Source organism: Euprymna scolopes, chromosome 30, assembly GCF_053919585.1.
Source record: "Euprymna scolopes isolate OS-2025 chromosome 30, ASM5391958v1, whole genome shotgun sequence".
Lineage (NCBI taxonomy): Eukaryota > Metazoa > Mollusca > Cephalopoda > Sepiida > Sepiolidae > Euprymna > Euprymna scolopes.
In genome coordinates, this window is record NC_136511.1 from 100,113,836 (window position 1) to 100,134,764 (window position 20,929).

Consider the following 20,929-nt stretch of genomic DNA (forward strand, 5'->3'; position numbering starts at 1 on the left):
GAGCCGAATACAAAAAAGAACTGAATTTATGGCTGAAAATTAAAATGGTGAGTATAATATCCAGAAAAAAAGCTAGGTCCAGCTAAAGCCTTGATTACGTGGCGGTAGTGCAGACGAACAAGAATAAAGTGCCACCTGTGATGGACTACAGGGAGCTCAATGACTTCGTCGACACTTTTACAGCTATGATGTATCTAATGATGGGATCTATTATGAACGCAATCATTTCTAATGGATCCGTCAATACAACGATTCACGTCGTCATACATCGATGATGTCTTCGTCAATTTACGTCTCACATCTATAGATCGAGTGAAGAAATATTTGGCAAAATTTAGACCAGCCTGTATGTCTCCTAAGCGGTTTCAAGAAGGAGCACGAATGCTCGGACTGCACGTCTATAGCGATGGCGGTAAACTATGGACAGAGAAGAAATACTCCAGAATCGCCACTAGTCATGACTGGGTTTAGGACAACAGCATTGTTTTGACTCTCAAGTGTGTATCTGTTGATATCTTATATGCTTTTACATAGAATGATTTTGCTCTCGGTTGATTAACTGTGTCGCATATATACTCGAGAGTCAAAACAATGATAGCAATATTCTGTTGTCATAGCCCTAGTCATGACCAGGCGAACGATCTTTTCAGAATGCGAAAACCTGATTAGTCATTTTTCTGTTTCCAGATGTTCCGCATAGTTACAATAGTTACAATAGTTACAATAGTTGCATGAAACATCGCGCAAACAAAGTTGCCACTGGCTGGAATGATGAAACGAATCACTAACCTATCAGGAGTATGCTGTCGGAAACGCTGAGCAGGATACATGACGATCCTATACAAGGTAATGGGTTTGTGAATGGAAATGAGTTTACAGTTTGTGTAGAGGAAAGCTCACTTTCATCTAAGGTGTCGCTAAAGGCCAATGGATCAGTCTTCATTGATAATGCGAGCTGATTTCGCCCAGCGAATAATATGCAACACATTAATCTGGCAGAATTAAACGCAGTGTTAATAGGAGTTAACCTGGCGCTTCAGTGGCAGGATAAGGTACTACATATTGGGGCAGTTTCAGACTACGTTTATAGTTGGACAGTGGACGCCCTGACACGGAAGCCGCGATTAACTACCAATGCAGTAAGCGCAATGTTGCTACGAGGACGGCTCAGCAGGCTCATGTACTTGGTTAAAGAGTATGCGCTAATAGTAGATGTAGCACTAGTTAAGCCAGGCGACAGTAAAGCCGACAAACTGATAAGAGTACTACAGCGGTAGCTCAGCGAAGTAAAAACCGAAGTTAATGCCACCTAACGTACTTGCGTTGCCGCTGCATGTTGGTTAAACATTAAAACAAATCGCATACTTCCACTATCAGAGTGTATACCCCGGAATAAAACGCACATTATACTTGGTAAACGAAAAGGCCCAACTGTGTCAAAAGCTAACGTACGAATAGTGGTTAAAACATGTGAAGTGTGCCAGTCGATCGATCCTACGACTGTACAAAATGAGCAAAGTGAGGCAAAGTGAGGCAAAATGAGGCTTGACGTCAACAATTGGAATAGCTTGGGTGTGAACATCACTTAATTCTGACAGTGACGACTATCTTACACGCATTGATTACGGCCCTTAGCGATTTGCGATATGGCGGTCTCTACATTGGTAATATTCATAAAGCGTTGTGCGCCAGTTGGAGTCTATTCTACAAGTGAGGCCCACCTATCGAAATACTAATGGACAATGGCCCCGAAGTTACTAGCCAATATTTTCACAATTCCTACAAGACTGAGGTGTGTAACTCCGATTACGGTAAACCAATGAACCAGGAGGAAATGGTCTGGTGAATAGAAGCCACAGAAGTTTGAAAACCATTGCGGCTTGGAAACAATGTTCCATAGCATTTACCGGTTTACTGGTATGATGTCACGCTAAAAGACAGTGTTTCAACATCTACCTCGCTGTCGAACGCCTACACACCTACAACGTTCACATACGAAGTGTAGACCCCATGGCCAGTCATGACCCGGAATATGCCCAGGGGCGGTATCAAGTGAGAGATGTTCTTTGTGTCATAATTCCTAGCAACAGGTGTACAAGCAAGTTCAGGATGTCAGGTGACTGGAATCAACAGTTCACACTCGGTGATGGTTAACGGAATCCCTTATCATATGAAGAATTTTCGCCCTTTTCCAGGATCTTGCATATGATTCAATACGATCAGTGGCTCATTAGAAGAAAACAAACAAACGAACAAGATCGTTATCGATAGACGATGCTTCCGACGCTAGTAGCTCGGAAACCACCGATGACGACAACAATAAAAGATCTTCTGACAACAATGACAATGATGATAGCTACTCGACAACAGTCTTGGGCGTAATTCTCCTGTGGAAGAAATCCCTGCTGTCAATTTCGCAGAAACTCCAGACAAAGAGGCTTTCACCCAAGTGCACGATTTGTGATGATGATATCAGGAGAGAATAGGGTGATGATAATGCTTACGCAAGTGACGGCATTTCTGTTTATCCTGTCGGGTGACGAAATCATTTGTAGATGGTTCATTAATATACATATGGTCTTAATTTGCATATGAGGACATTGACGGTTGTGCAAAGGACAACTCAGAAAACACAGAAGGAGTTTTTTGACAGCCAAGAGAAGTAGAGAGAGAACTGACGGTGCGTATTACATTTGAAGTCAAGAGTTGGCAAGGAGTTTATACAATTATTTTGTACTTTTTATTTTCTTTATTCAAAGAGAGAGAGAGAGAGACAGACAGACAGACAGACACAGAGAGAGGGGGGCCAATCAGAAAGAAATAGAGAAATAGAAACAAAGGAAAAGAAAGAAAAAAGAACGTGTGTGTAATAATGAGAAAAAGGAATAGAGGAGATAAAGAGAACTAGAAAAGAGAAAGGATAGAGAAAGGGAAACAGAAGAGATAGAAAAAGAGAAAAAAGAGTGACAGAGAGAGAGAGAGAGAGAGAGAGAGAGAGAGAGAGAGAGAGAGAACAAGCAAACAATATCGTACTTGTTGAACTAGATATCAATCTTGTATTTGTGGAAGTGTAAAAACTATTCCTTTTATCTAATCAGGTAACGCTGATAAAGTACAATGCGATAAAACACTATAACTATTATAAAGAATATCAAACAGCCGATGCAATGTACTTAATCGACCAGTACAGAACGAACCATTAGCGAATAATATTTTAATGGACCTATTGATTTTAGATCGATTGCAGCAACGGTACAAGCGTGTCTAAGGTTCTTTGAGTTAATACGCGACGTAATTTTATAAATTTTTCTTTCGTTTCGTTGATAGTTCGAATACCCCTTCCTCGCTGTGACAACGAAAATAAATTGATATATGTTTAGGGAAATCGATATGCAGAATAGTGACGGCGTTATCGTCGGTATATTGTGTGCCAGTAACGTTACCGGCACACAATATACCGACGACGGACGGTATCGAACGCATGTATCGTGTTCTTTTATTTATTTATTTATTTATTTATGTATTTCGTGATAACGCTAAACACATTTTTCAATGAAAACAAATGTCATTTTTGTTGTTACAAATAAAATATAATGAAAAATTTATGGAAAATTAAAAAAAAAAAAACTTTAAGAAAATTAAAAGGAAACAGTTCAACTCAACAAAAAAACATATGGTAAGTTTTATGAATTAAAAATGATTATTTATTTGTAGCAACTGATAACAAACAATACATTTTTTAAAAATTATTATTTTTTTGCCTATTCCTTTACAAGCATAACAAAAATAGGTTAGGATTACGTTGTGTTTCTGCTATGTTTATCGTTTAAAGTTACGTTTTAAGTTATTTGTTACTTGCACGTATGTGCACATGTATGGCAAATATTTGTTTCGCTATTAAAGTTTATTGTAGTGTCTATTACCTATTCATCCTTATTAATACTTAATACTTAACTTTGCACAAAACGAATATAAGAATTAAGATCGCTGCATCTTATCATAAGAAAAGTCATACAAAATTTCAGCCAAATCGTTCCAGTAGTTCCCGAGAAAACTTCTATATCAAATGCGGTATTGTGGTGACTAATCCATATCATTCCATAATTTTGCATTAGTCGGATACTATAATAATGAGTTCGGTACACCTTATAATAACAAAGGTTCATACAAAATTTCAGCCATATCATACCTGTAGTTTCCGAGAAAAAAGTCGCAAGGTCAGACTATAAGATATCGATTAATAAGATGAGCCTCATTCTCATCTTGTTTAATCTGTTTATATTGCCCATCTTAACAATCTTACATGAGATGTTTTTCGATGTATCTCGTTTACGATTAAACTTGTCCTTTTTTCAACAAAAAACGTTAAATATAATGATTTTATGCAATAACCTGTTTTGAAATGGCACCGAACGATAGTTTTTAGCACTTAAAGTTAAATGTAACCTCTATGTTTGCATATTCTATGAGTATGATCATCATCGCCTTGAAAAACAATATTTATTCAAATATTTGCAGTAGAGATGAACAAAAGAAGCGATACGTTACCTGAACAATATAAAAATAAATTCGTTATCCGTCTCTAAATTCACTTTAATCGGTTTTGCTTCGAAAGACATTTTGACGATTTTGCGCGAACAATTTTAATTAAAATTTTGAATGTATGTATTGATAAAGTGCGCGTTTTTATTGTTGTTGCTAGGCAACGTCGGCCCAGAATTAGATCTGAAATATTGTTTTATTTCATACGTTCGTTCGTTTGTTTTCTTATTGTGTCTTTCTCTGCTTGTAATAAAAATCATTTTCCTTTCAGTGTTAGATGGAATGTCAAGTTGAAATTTCATTTCCAACTTCTATTTCTAATTTAATCGACACGAAAGACGCATGTGATGCCGTCACGGACATTTATTTGATTCGGACAATGATTGATTTGTATGAAACTTTTTACTCAATAGACGGCATTTATGCAGAATAACAACCGTACTATCGTCGGAATTTTCCGAACATTTTACGAAAAACGCTGGAAGTTGATGAATGCAAGTTTAGTCATATTTTTTTCGCTCAAATCCTGGCCATTTTTTTCTAATGAAAAATACATTATTTCTGTTATTGCAGAAATAATTAAATGAAAAAATTAATTGAAAAAGTGTAAGCACCATTCGTCTTGTAGAAAATAAAATACAGAAAATATAAAGACAATCTTTGCAAAAATTAATGAAAATTAAAAATCAAGAAGAAAAACATTCATTGTAAAGTATGTTTCTTAAATATTTCTTTTTTTAATAACAACTGGAAGCAAACAAAAATGGTTTTTATATGATTTTCTTTTTCTATAATTTTGTTTTGTTCAAATTATGATATTTTAAAATAATAAACCAATAATAGTAACTGAACGTTTTCTTAAATGTCATTGGCTGTTGTGATTTCATTGGCTCGACACGTTTATGCGTAAACTACTCAGAAAATTCCGATGAAATCATAATCCTTATTCTGCATAAGTACTCAATAAACAATGGATATTTGGAAATATTCGAACGGGTGAATGTTGCTTTTACGTATCGACTCTAAATTTGACAAAATCTTTTATCAGCAGTTTTTTTTTTTCAAACAAAGAAGCAGCAATATTGTGCGACCAGATCCCCCCCTCATACACACTCAACAACAATCGCTGACCTCAACTGTTGTACTATTCTCTTAAATTTTCTCGTCTGGTCGTGTTTTGCCTTTGATATTGACGACTGCTAAAGGGGCGATCACGTGTTCAAAGAATAAAAATGAAATAACAAGAGACAATACATAGAAAACACAAATATCGACATATCAGTTAGGCTCTGGGTGCGTATGTGATACCATCGACCCTCTAAACGCTAACGATTACATCTTAATCGTCTGTCAAAGCCATGTCCATCAGTCGGTTAATCAATTTGTTTCCGAATCTTCTCCGACCCACAACCTGCCTTCGACCGTCTCTTACTAGAAACTTTCCTCAACTCAACACTGTTTGCAAACTGCCCCTAACTGTCGTAAACACAAAACTGCCTGTAAACTATAAACTCTCGCCAAACTCACTTCCATCATAAAACTGTGCACAAACTAACTTTAAATTTATTGACCTCTATGCGCGGTCTTTTGTACACTACACTGTGAATAACAATCCTATTTCAGTTGTCTTTATGTAACTTGGTGAAGTACTTATTCTATATTGTCTTGCTACTAAACCTACTTCCTATAACTTTGTTTTAGTTTTCCACGTTATTTTTTTTTTATTTCTTACCGTTCTGGGGGATGTCGATAGTATCATAATATTAAGCCTCGAAATCTCGCGCATTCTATAAAAACCCAAACATAGCATTATTCATTCCTTATTTTCTTTCACAGACAGCACACATGCACATGATATAATCCGGCTTAGCTCGTCAGCAAATAGGTGGCTGGTTACTTTTAATGCATCTAAATCCAAGCTCCTGTCTTTACATCATCAACGCTCTGATCCACATCTGGCATCAATTGAAATGGATGGCTCTCGTCTAGGGGAGGCCCCATGTTTTGATAATCTTCTGGGATTGACCTTTACTCCTGATCTGAAATGGAACACATACATCAAGTCTGTTGTCAAGGTCGCTGGGAAAATGGTTGGATCCTTCTACCGCCCCAGAAGATATCTCACTGTTGATGCAATTCTCTATCTATATAAAAGCCAAGTACGTCCAAAGATGGAGTACTGCTACTACATTTGGGCTGGAGCTGCTAAAAACAGCATATTCTGCCTTGACAGAATATAAAATAGACTTCGTGACTTTGTGCGTGATGCCCTTTTCTCTTCCTTGCAATCTCTCTCCTACAGAAGAGACGTTGCGAGCCTATCTTTATTTTATCTTTATTTCCATGGCAAGTGGTCGTCTTAGCTCCAATCACTGGTCCCCTCTCGCCAATCTTTCACGGTAAACAGCCGTCTAGCTGAAACCACTGTCAATAATTTTCCCCACTCTTTATCTGTGCTTAAATAAAAACGTAGATTCCATGAACAAAGCTTCTTTCTTAGAACTGCACGCCTGTGGAACTCTCTACCGCTTGCCTGTTTCCCACCTGACTTCAACTTGGATGCCTTCAAGTCTTCAAGTCAAGCATAAAAAATTCTTGATGAACCGCCCCCTTAAGTAATGACACTTTATTAAATCTCCAATACAAACGAATACTACAACACTATCCCATTGATTACTGTACATTCAATGACACTTATCTCCGAGTGGCTTCTGGGCCTTGATAAGTGGTGACCTCCATGTAAAAAAAAGTACAGATGAGAGTCAATCATTAACTACTGAACGGAGAGCATATGGATTCTGCTAAGCAAACGCATACACAAAAGTCTATATACGCATCCCCTCAGTAGCACGCTAAATATACACATTGGACTGCATGCTTATCATACTTACGCGCACATAAACACACACGATTTCAGCGGAAATAAACATCTATACTTACTTTCTTTTTACAGATAAACAACTCTCTTTCACTAAAATATGTTTAGATCATTTGGACTTCCATCCTACATAAATGATTTGTCTCTTGTTGTCTTAACAGAGTTGTTAATAAAAATGAATTATTTTGTTTGGATAAACGTTCTCATTCTTTAATTTGATAAGATATTATTTTCAACGGATACATATTTCTCAGTGAATAGCTTATTTCTCATCAGGAATATATGTAGAAGCATAAATATATACATTTTAAGCGAATCTGCAGTATAGTCAACACAAAAAAAAATGGCGAAAAAAAAACATTTACAACAAATAACTTTTACCTAACGCAAGACAATTGAATCTTCTATAGATTTGCGTAGCGCGTCAGTTTGGAAATTTTTCAAGAAATTTTTTTCAGATTTTCTATGGCAGACTAAAAAGCTATAAAGAATAACATGTCTATCATATAGGATCGAATGGTTCAGTATAGTGCAAAGTATTTGGATATGATTTTGAATAGGAGCAAGCACATCCTTGAAAGCATTATTTCCTAAAGTTGAAATAAAAACATTAGAAAACCAACCTATAGGGTACTTTTGTTTTATTTAATGAAAATAAGAGCGACTTTTATTTTATTTGTCTCTGAATAAATAATAACTTCAGATCTACTCAGTTAAAATATATAAATATGTGAAATAAATATTAATAAATATATAAATATTTGACATAAATATTAATAAATATATAAATATTTGGCATAAATATTTTATATTATTAGTTGTATAATTTTTGTTAATGATATTACGTCGTATCTCCACATATTTATAAATATATAAAAATTTGACATAAATATTAATAAATAAATATATATATTTGACATAAATATTAATAAATAAATATATATATATTTGACATAAATATTTATAAATATATATATATTTGACATAAATATTTATAAATATATATATATTTGACATAAATATTTATAAATATATATATATATATATTTGACATAAATATTTATAAATATATATATATTTGACATAAATATTTATAAATATATATATTTGACATAAATAGTTATAAATATATATATATATATATTTGACATAAATATTAAAAAATATAAAAGTATTTAACATAAATATTCAAAATATATAAATATTTGACATAAATATTTAAAAATATATAAATATTTGACATAAGTAATTAAAAATATATAAATATTTGACATATTTATAAGTATATAAATATTTGACATGAATATTTATAAATATATAAATATTTCACATAAATATTTATATATATATATATAAATATTTGACAGAAAGATTTAAAAATATATAAATACTTGACAGTATAATTTTTGTTAATCATAATACGTCAAATCTTCACATCAGTCGGCCATTTTAAATTTTTACAAATCTTTGAGACAACGACAGAAAATCTGAAAAAGAAGACATATAAAAGTTACAAAACTGAACTTCTATTCAGATCGACAGAAAAATGCATTTTCTTTTCCTTTGGTTATCGTTATTTGTGGTGCTTTTGTTTTCTTTACCTCTTGTTTTTTGTTGACTGCTCAATAGTCCATTTTCTTAGTAAATATCTCTTTCAAAAAGTAGAGATATGAACGGATTTCTAACGAACTAGATACCAAGATTGAATATTGTCGAGCAAAAACTTGGGAAATATAATGGAAAATGTGAGCCGTGTTCGTTGCTTTTATTATATGCGCTTTCCCCCTTCTCTCCGTCGCCCGTTTCTCTTCGTCACGTGTAATGAGTGGCCATTGATCCTTACGTCTATTGAACTAAGACGAATAACAATCTTTTTCATCGCCGTTTTATCTAGTGGTTGTTATGAAATGTTTTTTTGTGAAATAATGGGACAAGAGGACACGTCCGCTGAGTTTTCTCCAAGACTTTATTTGCAGAGAATGGACTCAGTAAAGAGAGGCTGCTTTTATCTTAGCTAATTATTTACTTTTTAAGTTTTACTTTTCCAACTTACTGAAATGAATGAAGCGGACAAAAATGTCGAGGTAGAATTCCGCTTTATTTTATACTAGCCTGGATGCCCAACGTTGCCCGGGAGTTTGGAGGTGTGTGTTGAGCAAAAGAAAACGTGGTAGTAGATAGGTAGGCCCGAACCCGTACAGCAAAGGAGGAAAAGAACGTGAAAAAGTGAGATGTTTACTGTTTCGCCCATCGCCAAACGCAAAGTGACGTAGGTTTAAATTAAGGCTAGACAATCGATAAGAGGGGATGACTTTCGAAAATAGCGACCCCTCCTTGCCCATTTGAGGGTGAAGGAATTAATGTTTTTAGCCAAATTTCAGATATTTGTCCTCCGAAGGGTCGAGCTTCAAAATGATACCAATCTCGTGAAAATCTATTGCCTCTGTCAATAGTTTTTGCGAGACATACAAACACACATACATACATACATACATACATACATTAAGCAGACAGGTGAGAGTTATATTATAGATTATTGGAGGCGTATCATTGAACGAATGATTTAGAACTCATTGTTTCTCTCAGCTCGAAAATGTGACGTTATTCGTCCTAGTTCAACTCCTGTTTTTGTCTACCGTTTGACCTGTTGCCCCATGCCTCAACCTTACGTCAAACATCTTTTATTCAACCATGGGAACGTTTCTGTTTTACAGATATTGGTTATCTTGCACTCAGTGGGACCCTTATGAAAATTCATACTAACTTAATCTCTACTCTTGTAAGATTTCTAATATGTAACAATCGACGTTAAGGTTATAAGAGAGCGAAAGTTTTAGATTGTTACATTCGATTGGGTAAACAGTTCCAATTGTGATCATAATCACTTATTAGACATTAATCCTTTTGTTATATGCCGGTGAACTGCGCACTTGCTTTTTTATTTATGCATAAAAATAAAATAGATTTTAGCCACACGTGGACGCTCTATTTTATACCCAGATGTGGAAATATATACAGTCCTGGTTTAAATCATAAGACCACTTAAGAAAGTAAACATTTACGCATAATATCGAATTTTTAAGCAAACAAATGGTTGAAACCATTGCCAAAAGGGAAAATATGATGGAAAAAAATGAAATCTGCTTCATTCGAAACCATAACCCTGATCTAATAATTATTTTTTTTAAAAACAAGCATTTTCACCTGGTCAAAATGATAAGACCACTTTAATAAAATCGGCTTGTTTTTAAAAAATGAATACGGAAAGATTTCTATGTTACTAAAAGCAACTTGTTAGTGGATAAAAACCATCTTATAAAATTATCAATGGCAAAAGGGAAACCATTATCAGAGTTTGAGAGAGGAAGGATCTTTGAGCTTAATAAGGGTGGGCTCTCCCCATAGATCCATTGCAAACGAAGTGAATCGTAGCAAAACGGTCATCACAAATTTTTTAAGAAATCCAGATCAATATGGGCACAAAAAGAGTCCCGGTCGACCAAAAAAATAACTCCATCACTGGATCGCCGTATCAGAAGTTAAAAAAAAACTCCAGTATGAGCTCAAGTCGATTGAAAAGTCAAACAACAGCAGAATGTAGTCCCAAAACCATCAGAAGGCATCTGAAAATGAAGGGTTTCAATCATTTAAAGAGACTGCAGAAACCACGTCTTCTTGAACAGCACAAAACTAACCGACTTAAATATGCCGCCAAATACCAGACTTGCGATGAAGAGAAGTGGGGAAAATGTAATTTTCTCCGATGAGAAAAAGTTTAATCTAGATGGTCCAGATGGATTTCAACACTATTGGCATGATAAAAATTTGCCCAAAGAGACTTTTTCAACTCGGCATAGTGGAGGAGAGTCTTTAATGATCTGGGATGCTTTCTCGTCAGTTGCAAGTAGTGAAAGGCCGGCAAACATCATTGAAGTACATTTCAATGCTTGAAAATGCTTCTATCAGGACTGAAGGTCCACGTCTGTGTGGAAGAAATTGGACTTTCCAGCAAGACAACGCTGCGATACACACTTCTCGACAAGCATGAGAATACTTTTCTTGAAATAATATAGAATTGTTAGATCATCCAGCATGTTCTCCGGACCTCAATCCCATTGGAAATCTTTGAACACTTCTTTTGCAATCACGGATGGCAAAAGAAGTGTTCAAGGATGGAATCCAGTATGATTCGATAAAGGAACTTTCTGATTCAGTTTTCAGTTACAGGGGTAAAATTCCTTCGCAACTGATAAAAAACTTAGTCGCAAGCATGCCGAAGAGAATTTTTGAAGTAATTCGTAATAATGGAGGCTATACTAAATACTGAGACCCATTTTAGTAATTTATAATTGCCTTTTGTTAGATAAATTATCAGTGGTCTTATCACTTTGACCAGGTGAAAATTTTTTTTTTTTAATAATTATTAGATCAGGGTTAAGGTTTCGAATGAAGCAAATTTCATTTTTTTTTTCATTATATTTTCCCTTTTGGCAATGGTTTCAACCATTTGTTTGATTAGAAATTCGATAATATGCATAAGCGCTTACTTATAAGTGGTCTTATGATTTTGACCAGGACTGTATCTCCCTCACATTTACAAAATTGTTATATCTACATCTACACGCATTTATATGAGATATATACGGCATAATTGTGTTGACATATGCTTCCTCGTTAAATCATCGAAAGTTGGCAACGTTGATTAGATGTCAGTACCAGATGGTTAACCATTTGAGAATACCAGGCGATGTATGTAAGAGTATGTTGACAAGAACTGGAAAACACTCCTGTCATCGTCTCCTCAGACGGGGATATACAAGCGACAGGGGATCGCTTGTGAATTTGATATTCCCATGAAAAGTTGGGTATATATATATATATATATGTGTGTGTGTGTGTGTGTGTGTGTGTGTGTGTGTGTGTGTGTGTGTGTGTTTGAAAAATAACAAGATTGGTATCACAAATAATTTAAGTAAAAATTTGAAAAAAAAACAACTACAAAGCTTTCCTTTTCGAAAAATTCCCATGAAGTCTAACGAACTTTCACATCCTCGGCTACCTCACGTTTATGTATGGTCTCCTTAACTCACAAGGGTTAGCTTAATGACTGATGATTAATTTTAACGTGGGTAAGAGAAACAAATCACACGGAACAAAAACAAAAGAATATCGAGGTTGTTTCAGTTCGAATTTATAACGAAGGTTGGTGCCCTCTATCGAGCTAGAAGACTACTCACATCTGAGAGTATCCTGTATCTTTATAAGGCCACCATTCGCCGATATACGGAGTATTGTTGCCACATCTGAGCCGGTGAATCTACCACTAGCCTCTCCCTCTTGGATAGGCTCCAAAAAAGTCTTCAATCTAAAAGGTACCATTTTGTCAACTATGCTAGAGCCTCTGTCCTATCGCTGCAATGTTGAATCTCTGTGCCTATTTTACAAATATGTTAATGGAATGTGCTCTGATTAACTTGTTGCACTTGGGCCCGCTCGACTTATATATCCTCGACAAACCTGTTTAGCAATAAAAGTCCACCCCTTCACTGTTGAGGGCACTAAATGTCCAAAATCTTTCTACTCTAATAGTTTCTTCCCTCGAACAGCTAAACTTTGGAATTCCCTTCCTGCTGCCTGATTTCCAACGTGCACTGATATACAGGTTTAACGGTAACGTAAGCCAACATCTTGTTAATTTTTCCTAGGCATGGTCGCAAATAGTAGAACCTTACGTCTAAGTGGCGATATGCCTTGTTAGGGATGAACATTAGTAAAATAAATAAATAAATAATAAATAAATATCAGAATTGAATATTTTCGTGGGTAAAAGTTTTTAAATATGGTGGGAAATATGGGTTGTGCTTGTCGATTGGTCGTTGCCACTACTGACACCAACGGTAAGGTTATAGAAGGTAGATTTTAAGTTGCTTCGTTATAGTTAGGGGATGGGCACATCTGATTTGTTATGAAGTAGTTGTGACTATTTTTTTCATCACACGAATCGTCTATGTAAATTTTTAAAGTGGGTGGCGTGCTCCTCGTGCGGTTCGAACGCATTGCATTGTTAAACAGATGATTGAATCATTTATTAAATGCCTCAAATCTTGCTTCAAAACCAATTTCTTTTCTAACCACTAATTCCAGCATTTACTGTATTTAACAATATAAGTTGATATTTGAAGGCTTACTTAGACGGCGGATCTTTTCGTCTATTAAGTTTCGTTAATATATATATATATATATATATATATATATATATATATATACATATATATATATACATATATATATATACATATATATATATATACATATATATATATATATACATATATATATATACATATATATATACATATATATATACATATATATATATATACATATATATATACATATATATATATACATATACATATATATATACATATATATACATATATATATACATATATATATACATATATATATACATATATATACATATATATATACATATATATACATATATATATATACATATATATATACATATATATATACATATATATACATATATATATACATATATATATACATATATATACATATATACTGTACATACATATATATATGTATACATATATATGTATACATATATATACACATATATACATATATATATACACATATACATACACATATATATACATATATACACACACACACACACATATATATATATATACACACACATATATATACACACACATTTAACTAATAAGCTATAATTTCTATATAACGTATAATATGTAAAATATAATATTTACGAGACGTTCCAAAAGTAAGGTCCTCTATTTTTATTCTGACCGCATAAAGCAGATGGGATTGCAATTGCATTGTTTTCATGACCTAAAAGTATCATCTATCTGTTTCAGATATTGACGGTGTGAGATTCTAAAAAAGCAATCACTGTCATGGACGTGTGTCAGGAGCAGAGGTGAATCATTGAATTCCTCCATGCAGAAAAATTGAACCAATCAACATTCACCTGTACCTGTTGAACGTTTACAACGCCGATGTTGTTGATTTTAGCACAATGAGGAGGTAGATTCATTGATTATTGCTCGTTAACTTAGAATGAGTACTTTATGTCAAATTAATGGTTGGATACGGTTAAATGTGTGCCCATTTTTACATCAAATACTAATCCCTATTAATACCTAACTCTTCATCAAATGGATAGATACCAATAATACTTAGTTCGCTGCACCTCATCATAACAAAGGCCATGCCAAATTTCAACCAGATTGACTCAGTAGTTTCCGAGAGAAGTGAGAGTAAATGTCGCATGGTGATTATTCATCCTTATTAATTCCTTACTGTGAATCGAGCGGATACCATAATAGTTATCTCGCTGCACCTTTTGATAAGGAATGCCCATACAACATTTAAACCAGATCGACCCAGTAATTTCCGAAAAAAAGTGAGAGTAAATGTATTATTGTGATGACTAATCCCTTTTAATTCTTATTAATTCCTAACCGTACATTGAATAGATACTATAATATTTAGTTTGCTGTACTTTATAATAACAAAGGACCATACAAAATTTCAGTCAGATCGGCACAGTAGTTTTCGAGAAACAGTGGAACGAACTACGAGAAATATAATAGAGATACATATACCTTACTTTATATAAATGTCGTATATGTATTTTGAATTAATTTTTCTGCTGCAAAACTACCTTTTACACTTTTGAAGAAACCTCAGGAAACTTGTGCGTTGGGAACAGACGTGCCAGCGTCAGGTGTACCTGCCTAATTTAGTTAGGATTTAAGTCGGCATTAATCGAAATAGAATTATTCGAACGCACAATTGAATAGAGTCACAGATGGAACGTTTCCCAAGTCCGCGTTATGAGGTTCATTCCATTATATATATTTAGCTGAGCTATACGCAGGTAAAGGGTTCATTATTGGTTTAATGGATATATTCGCTGACTATGAAATAGGCTATGAAAATAGTAATACCTCTATAAAGCCACTATTCGCCCATGCATCAGGTATTGTTGCAAGACCTGAGCTAATGCATCTAACACCAGTCTTTCACACAGACATAGTCTAAAAAAAAGGCTAAAATCTAATAGGTCCCACACTATCGGCTAAACCTCAACCTCTGTCCCATCACTGCAATGTTGCATTCCTGTGCTTGTTTTACAAATACTTTAATGGAATGTGGTCAGATAAATTCCTAGCACTTGTACCTCCTCAACGTACATACTGCCGACTAACCGGACAAGCAGAAAAATCCCACCCCTTACTGTTGATGTCCCTAGATGCTAGAAAACCTCCTACTCTAATAGTGTCTTCCTTTAGACTGCTAGACTTTGGAATTTCCTCCCTGTTTCCTGTTTCCTGACTAACGTGCAGAAGTTTAAATGAAATGTGAGCCGATATTTCGCTGCTCAAATCCTCATAACCCTTTGTTAGACATACCCCCAAATCGTAGCCTCTTACGTCCAAGTGGCAAGATGAAAAGGAGTAAAAAGAAATGGATAAAAATATTAAAATATTTTTACTAATAAATTTGAGTTTTAACTTTTCATTTTATATTCATGCTTCTTTATTTAGTTTAGACGAACTATTTTTGATCGGTGTGGATGAGTGAAAAAAAAAAACAATCCATACGTCTAATTTATTCAAATAGGTTCAAAGGCACTATTTTCGATGGATCGGAGGCATTGTGGATATGACCATTAATTTCTCGTTGGTAGCGACCATTAGTTTTTTCATTGAAATAAGCCTCCTCAAGCTCCCAGTCCTTTTCGCATTCATCCAATGGAGGTCTGATTAGTGCTTTCTCTTCTTGATCTTTATTATTATTATTATTATTATTATTATTATTATTATTATTATTATTATTATTATTATTATTTATTTTATTTATTTTTTTATTGCTATTATAAAGTTTCTCTGTCAATGTCTCTTCCATTATCGCCATTGTCATGCAGACCATTCATAAACAAGCGATTATGGTTCACCTAACATCGCTTATCACCACATGGATTCTACATCAGAAGATCCTGTTTAACTAATCTGCTGCCCATTAACAAGTATTCTTTTATTTTTTTTAATATAACAAATTATATATTCAAGGGTGTGAATTCCATATAGAATTACAAACGGACTTTTCTTTCTCCAACTTTACAACATGGCAAGGAAGAAGAAAGGGGGAAAAAGAAAGAAAACAACATACTGAGGATGGAGTATAGCTACGAAATATATATTTGTTATAAATTTCAAACAAGTAAAATATTTGTTTATTTTCCTAATATTACGTTGTGATATGGCTTTCAAACGCACTTCATGCGTATTTTATTTTATTCAAATAATATATTATTTATAACATGAAAGCTTTGAATTATCTGTGCAAATCCGACTTTTGTTAACAATTAAACTCCTTAAAAATCATTGGTTAATCAAGTTAACCGGTTCGTACCTCGTTTAGCTTTTCTGAATAATATTTATCCTCAGTCCTACACATAAAGAATCATTTCATTTAACAATGGTAGTAACTACGCAAAGTGTCCGCAAAACAGTGATACACATAATGACTCAAGTTCTGCTCTGTCCCAGGATGTGATGAAATTACTATCAATGTTTCCTCTCACATTTGGCCGGAACGATATAACGTATGGTTATCTATAGTTATTAAAATTTGAATTAAGTGCTAGGATCTCTGACCTCTGCACAACCCCATCTGCAGCATACTCTATTTCAACTGGCGAAACGCGATTGGTCAGTGCGGGGAGAGAAGGTTAGGTTACTCTGTATGATTAAAGAGGTTAAATGGCTGCATTGAGAAGGACGGGACTGACAAATACCCCCCCTTCGAGCAGTTATTGTTGTGGTTTAGTGCAGAGATTGATTTCATAGGATATGTCAATATTTAATGGAGAGAAATAAATAGTAGAGGTCGACAGGGTTGGGCTTACGTCAAGATGGAAGGCGGTTGAACGTGGAAAGCACTCGGAAGTAGTGTGGTTAGGGTAGGGGGATAAACGCTTTTATCTCATTCGTCATTATATCCCTGTGGTGCCCTTTGGCCGACTGGTTGTTGTTGGGCATTGTTTATCGGACTGAGCCTATGTTTGATATATAACAAAGGCTCTGATTGATCGAACGGGAAAGGAAGCGTCATGTTCGAAATAATCCGTAGTATTATTGTCTTGAGATATCATTAACAACAAGATTTAATGTTTCTAATTTTTTTAGATGAAGAATTCCCACTATTTGGATTATTCGAACTACTGTTCTCATCTTGACTGTTGCTTTCATAAGGTTTCGGTTGATGTAACCTCTGACCTTCTTCATGTGTATCTTGTCGAATTCGAGAACCTTTCCATCGAACTCGGTAATCTGGACAGCATTTCGAACGGAACCCTTTAATTTATGGTGATAGCATGCACTCGTTCCGTCATCCCTGACTGGGTAGAAGTCATGAGTAATTTGTAATTGTATTTTTGAGTGTCGCCCACACCGAGAATTGACATTCAACCTCCAGAAGAGTGTAGCTTAGAAATGACTTTTATTAAGTACATTATCCACTACGTTACGAGTGTTTGCGAATTAGTTATGACTTTGACCCAATCAGGGATGACGAAACGAGAGCATGTTACTTCCCTGGATTAAAGAAAAGGTCCCGTTCGAAATTCTGCGCAAATCTCCAGGTTTGCTAGAAACATTCCCGAGTTCGACAATATACACCTTATAAATATCGGAGGTTATATCGGTTAAAACGTTGTGAAAATAACACTCAAAATGTAAACAGTAGTCCCAGTTATCATAGCTATAATTTTTATTCATAAGTTCTAAGGATTATAACTATGTTTAACGGACTATCGTAAAACTATACTGAATATCATAACTATTAAAAATAAAGGTTATACGACCTATCATAACTGTAGAAACTATGGGTTATATGAGTTGTCATAACTATAAAAGTTATAGGTTATACGGACTATTACAGCTATGAAAGTTATGGAGTATACGGGTGATCATAACTTTAAAAATTATAGGTGATACAGGCTATCATAATTATTTAAAATATAGACTATACGGCCTATCATAACTATAAAACTTATAGGTTTTATACGAGCTATCATAACAATAAAAATTATAAGGTATACGGGTTGTTATAACTGTAATAATTATGGATTTTACAGGCTATCCTAACTATAAAAATTACAAGTGATACAGGCTATCGTAACTATATAAAATATAGGTTATACTCATTAATATGACTATAACAATTATAGCTTGTATGGCATATCATAATTTTGTAAATGAAAGGTTATACGGACTATCATAACTATAAAAATATAGGTTATACGAGTTATTGAACGATTTAGGTTACATGGATTATAACGGTTATACAAAATTACAGATTATACGGCCTATCATAGCTATAAGAATTCTAGCTTATATGGGCTATCATAGCTATAAAATTTATAGGTTATACGGGCTATTGTCACTATAAAACGTATAGTTCATATGGGCTATAACTATAACAATTCTAAGTTATACGGGCTTTCATCATTATAAAATTATAAATTATATGAGCTATTATAAATACAACAATTTTACGTTATACGGGCTATCATAACTATAAAAATTATAAGTAAGAGACGTGAATGACGTTCGAGGATTTGTTAGAATCTTAGATAACGTTCGAGAAGACGATCACGTGAGAGACGTAACAGCAGTAACGGGAGAATGAGGAAATAAATGTGGTTGTACAACAAAAATGCGAGTGAAGGTATTTCCTATTCTTTGTCTAATTTGCGACTGATGCTACAACATGTTGGACACTCGTAGTAAAGCAAAATAAAAATGAAAACAAAATCTCTTCTCAACCTGATATTCTCAGAGGTTCGGCGATTATCCCCGCAAGTGTGCACGGTGACAAGTAAGTCTAATAATATATATAATTAATATATTGTCCAGCTGATAATTATTTAGTGGATTATGTAGTCATTATGAAAAGCTCATATGACTGGTTCTTTAAGGCTTAAGCACAACGTCTTGAACCTTCTCTTTGACAAGAAAAAAACTAATCTGTTGCCTATTATACTTCCCAGCAAGATCGATAACCATTCATACATATGATCGGAATGTTTGCATACAGCGCTTAGCGTTCCTTAATGGATACCCATCTAAGTACTGGCCGGGTTAAACGTTGCTTAACTTCGATGATTTGACATGAGAAAGAAATGTTAGAAATCGATTTAGTCATAAATGATAATAACAGCATGCATTCCACCGGTTCGTACGTCATAAGTCAAATACAAATAGGCAGAAATTCATAGATGCTAGAAATCATTGTAAGAGAGAAATAACCACAGCCAAAAAAAAAGGCATGCTAAAATAATCAGGGAACGCATAGAATCGAAACAGTTAGGAACTCGTGATTTCTGGAAAGTATTTAATAATGTAGTGAATAAAGGGCTATCAGTAATTCTCCCACTATCCCAAAACCAGAAGGTCCCATGCACGGTAATCGAGAAAGCGGAACTGCTTGCCCGGCAATTCGCCTCCAACTCCAATTTAGAGCCAACAAAAAACTCCCTCCCAAATTTGCTTATGTTGTTGCTGATGTGAAAATCACTCCGTCTCATGTCCGCAATATAAAAAAAAACTTAGACACCTCAAAGGCGTGTATGCCTGATCTCATCCCTGCTATACAAATTAAGAAATTCTCAGTTGAGCTAGCCCCATACTTTCCAAGCTCTACAATAAATACCTTGTTGAATTTTGCTTCCCTAACAGGTGGAAGATGGCCTCTGTGGTGCCAGTGTATACGAATTCTGGTGAAAAGACTGACTCTCTCAATTATCGCCTTATCAGTCTCCTCCTCCTCTTCGCTAAAATCTTTGAGACCTTAATTAATCAAGCACTATTCACCACCTCGCAAAAGTTTATCTTTTCTCTGACAAACAGTATGAATTCAGGCAATGTCGTTCTACTGCAGATATTTTAAATCATCTCTGAACGCATATATCATGCACTGGATAAAGCGAGCGAAACCAGAGCCGTTGCTCTTGACATATCCAAGGTCTTTGAAATAGTCTGGCGCAAAGAGATGCTCATGAAATTAAGTCGTTCGGTATAACTGGACGTGTACTAAATATAATTACATCCTTATAAGTTAATCCTGGTTGTCATTGATGGATGTATATCCAAATAGCATAACATTAACGCGAGGGTGTTTCAGGAGTCGATCCTTGGATCACTATTATTCCTGATAATTGATAATGACCTTCCTGATAATATTGTGTCAGAGATGGATATATTTGCTGATGATACAACGCTCTGTAACATGTATAACGGAAGAACTGACGTACACCAATCTAAGACAATGACAGAATCGTTAGGAAATATCATCCAGACTGTAGCGGAATAGGGCTACAAATGGATGGTAACATTTAATGCTAATAAGACTAAGCTGCTCTCCTTTAACAATTAAAAG

The 20,929-nt window shown here is 34.6% G+C and overlaps 1 protein-coding gene across 1 annotated transcript in view; it reads left to right on the top strand.

Annotated features, from left to right (window-relative positions):
* Nucleotides 1-20,929, top strand: part of LOC145254905 (uncharacterized) — a 535,560-nt gene that overhangs the window by 221,188 nt on the left and 293,443 nt on the right. The window lies entirely within an intron of this gene.